This window comes from Octodon degus, unplaced genomic scaffold (assembly GCF_000260255.1).
Source record: "Octodon degus isolate 3935 unplaced genomic scaffold, OctDeg1.0 scaffold00005, whole genome shotgun sequence".
In the NCBI taxonomy this organism is placed as follows: Eukaryota; Metazoa; Chordata; class Mammalia; order Rodentia; family Octodontidae; genus Octodon; species Octodon degus.
The window spans coordinates 31,158,744-31,162,976 of record NW_004524581.1 but is presented as its reverse complement, the minus strand read 5'-3'; the positions used below and the strand labels follow the sequence as shown (position 1 = coordinate 31,162,976).

General features: G+C 37.7%; 1 protein-coding gene across 1 annotated transcript in view; it reads left to right on the top strand.

Annotated features, from left to right (window-relative positions):
• Window positions 1-4,233, top strand: part of LOC101589191 (HLA class II histocompatibility antigen, DP beta 1 chain-like) — a 25,537-nt gene that overhangs the window by 18,766 nt on the left and 2,538 nt on the right. The window lies entirely within an intron of this gene.

Sequence of the window (4,233 nt, the reverse complement as noted above, 5' to 3'; positions counted from 1 at the left end):
ATTTGAAATTTATCTAAAAAAAAAAAAAGAGGTATACCTATGAGTGTAAGCAGGATAATTTGAATAATTGTACTGTGCATTTCAGATAATCTATGGAAAGGAACAGTTAATGCTTAAATTTTTGTCTTCTTTTTTAATATGTTTGTCCTTTTTCTCTCTTCTTATATTTCTTACAACTTTTTTTCTCTTTCCAGTTTTGTATGCATTATATCTGGTCATCTGAACAACTAATTGACAACACTATGCAATGCAAATACTGTCCAGTTCATGTTATGTTGTTTAGTGAAACACTGCGTCATTTGTAAATTTTAATACTATTTTGTACTCTCTTTAAAAAATAGTGACAAGAAAAGAAAAAGTAGTCACAACAGAGCAGAGTGTGGTAACAGTGAAGGCTCAGCTCAGCTCCGTAGCCCTCAAAGACAGTGGCCGCAATTTCTGATTGAAAGACAAAGACTGCAGACTGGATCAAAGCTACACAACCCAACAACCCATCGCATTCAAGAAGCTTGATGCAGCAGGGCCCTGAAAATGAGGAAGGGGAACAAGTTCAAGCTCAGATATGTTAAACTTCACCCTAAAGTTGATTAGAAGAGACGCAGTAGGTTACTACATGGTAGTTAAGGGGAAAATGCAACAAGAAGATGTAACACTTCTAAATATTCATGCATCACGGTGGTGCAGGCCTGTAATCCCAGCTTTGGGGAGGCTGAGACAAGAAGATCACTGCAAGTCTCTAGGAGTCCAAGCTACACAGCCAGATCCTCTACCTAATAAATAAATATGTATGCACCAAATACCAGAGCACCTAACTTCACAAAATAATGCTGAAGATAAAAGTCAAATAAATGCTAACGCATGCCACTCTGTTTGCTCCTGCCTGACGACCTAACCTCATGCTATAGGGTGTACATCTTTTATTTCTCTTTTACTTGGCCCAAACACAATCTGTAGAGCCTGAGCCATTTTCTACCTTTAAAAGAACGTTGCTACCATTAAAAAATATTAACACAACAGTAAAAGGAGTAGCTGGGGATATAGCTCAACAGCACAAGCACCTGTGTGGCAAGCATAAGGTCCTGAGTTCAATTCCTGGTACAAAAAAAAAAAAAGAAATGAGGGATCTTAACACCTCACTTTTTCGAAGCAATAGATCAACTAAACAAAAACTCAAGAAAGAAATATCGGAACTGAACCACATCCTTGAACACATAGACATCTACACAATATCCCACCCTACTACAACAGAAGTAGGTCCTGTAGCAAATGGTACTTTCTCCAAAATAGATCAAATACTACCCCACAAAGCCTGTTTAAGTAAACATAAAAAATCAAAATGACCACACGTGTACTATCAGACCACTGTGCAAGAAAATTAGCAATCCATTACAGAAGAAGCTATGAAAAAATTAGAAGCGCCTGGAAAATTAATCACACATTCCTAAACAACCAGTGAGTCATCGAAGAAATCAAGGCAAGACATTTTAAAGTTCTGGAAGTCAACAGCAAGCCCTGTGCAATGCACTGGAGCTTCCAGGACGCTACGAAAGCAGGCCTAAGTGGGAGGTTCACTGCAATCGGTGCTTACGTTGAGAAAACAGGGTGAGCACAACTGAAGCACCAGGTGAGAAACCTTAATATACTTGGAAAGCAACAGTCGAAGCCCAAACCAAAACTACCAAAGAATCTCCATGTGCAGAAGACTGAGTCCTGCCTACGGCCATACCACCAAGTGCGCCCGATCTCGTCAGAAGGCTGAGTACAGACCTGGATCTCTTGTAGTGCCTGAAAACAAAATCAAAATGATTAAAGACCTAAATGTTAAAACAGAAACCCTTCAGCTACTGGAACATAAAATAGGTACCAGTCTTGAAAACACAGGCACAGGCAAGTCTTTCTGAACAGAACCCCAGTGGCACAGAGGTGAGACGGAGAATCAACAAGTGGGATCATATCAAATTAGAACACTTGTCCGCACAACAAAACCAACAACGAACAGAGTAAAAAGACAATCTACGGAACGGGAAAACTTTGCTATATATTTCTTAGAAAGAAGAGTAATATAAGTAACATATAAAGAGTCTGATTTCTCTCACTTGTGAGTGTGGTCTACCTAGTGTAAGAAACTAAAAGAGTAAATAAGACCCAAAAAGTACAATAAATATTTTGAAAAGGAAGGAAAACTGCTGAAAATGAAAGAACAGGTGATGGGGGAAAGGAGAAGAAAAGTAGGGGGAAAACATACGTGTGTATATACAAGACAGCTAAGACATTTGTACCACTAATTTCTACTAGTTTATCGAAAGGAACAATTAGTGCTTATATTGTTTGATCGATTTTGCTTGCCTCTGGTAATCTGAGCAACTACAGTGAAGATGTCAAGGTGCAATATAATAACTATTGATCACTTCCTATAATCTTCTTCTGAAATTCTGAACCAGTTTTGTTTTTTCTCCTTAAATACATATATACACCTTCCCCAAAATAAAAGACTCCATCAAAAACTGGTGACCAAAATGAATAGATACTTCTCAGAAGTACAAATGGCCAATAAGTACATGAAAAAATGCTCATCACCTCAGACCACCAGAGAAATGCCAATTAAAACTACACTGGGATACCATTTATTCCAGAAAGAATGGCTATCATCAAAAAAATCAATAATAAAACAATCCTGTGGGATGTGGAAAAAATCGAGCTCTGCTCCTGTGTTGGTAGGAGTGTATTTTTTTTTTTTTTTAGGAATCAGGGGTTGAACTCAGACCCTTGCACTTGCCAAGGAAGCGCTTATTACACTGAGCCATCTCCCCCTCCCTAGGAGTGTAAATTAGAACAACTATTTTGGAAATCAGCGTAGGGATTCCTCAAAAAAACATTTGACCCAGAAACTCCATTTCACCCAGATGTCCCCTGGTACCTTCCCAAGAGAGAAAATTATCACATTATAGGCTGCATACATACTCACATGTGTAGCAGCACAATTTAAAATAGATGACTGGATAAAGATAAACGCAAGGCTTTCCTAGGTAATTGCGACTTCAGAGTACAATGTGAAGTAAAACAATCTGACACACAAGCTCAAATATCACATTTGTTCTCTATATGAGAAGCACAACATGTATTTACAGGGAGGAGAGAGACATAGAAGAGATATAAATAGGAAGCAGAGATTGAACACTGTACTTTCCCAAACTACAAGGTCCATTGTTTTAAAAATATTTCAACATATACACTGATTGGTCCCACATACACTACTCAGGCCCTTGTGCTTGCCAGGGAAGCGCTTATACTACTGAGCCATCTCCCTGGCCCCCTATCTTATTCTGTTGAAAAGAAAGTTTTGTGTTTCTTATTTTACTTTGAGAAAGTTTTGTATTATTATATGTTTGGGGGGGTTTGTAAGAATCTTTTTGGAGTTTTTTTTTAATGTTTTATTTTTTATCTCAGTTTTATATTAATCTAATGAGAAAAAAAGAAAAAATAGCAATGAAACAGTTTCAAAACAGGTTAGTAGAACAGTTACAAAAATTAATACATTGCATAATGTTGTCTTCGGAGTAGTTATTCAGAGAACAAGATGCAGACCTGATATCTTGTCTAAACAATATTAGTACAAACCTTTCTTCTCATTGAACTAAGAGAAAGTAGCTGTATATCTATCCTAACTATCAGATAGATAGATAGATAGATAGATAGATAGATAGATAGATAGAGATAGAGACAGAGACAGAGATAGAGATAGAGATATATACAAATATACATATTATTATAGGTCTTGCCTTAACTTGGTCTTAACCATCCAGCAAAAAAGTGTAACCACAAGGTATAAAAAGTAAAGGTATATTAATACGCTGAGTTGTAAAAGGCTCAAATCAACAATTTTGGACAATTGTCAGTTGTGCTGATAACCCACTACTATTATGGACTATTAGACTATACTGGGTTACTTTGCTGAATTCAAGTACCTACAATCTTTGGACTGAAATCAAGCATGAAAAAGTCCTTTAAAGACTTCTGCAGGGCTGGTGAGATGGCTCAGTGGTCTAAAGCACCTACCTAGAACAAGCTTAGCCAAAGCACAGGGACCGCAGTTCAATCCCCCAGCACCACATGCCAGCCAGCCCCCGCCCCCTGGTGGGCTGAGCTGGCCACACTCACACACACACACACACACACACACACACACACACACACACACACAAATAAATAAATAAATTTAAAAAAAAATTAATA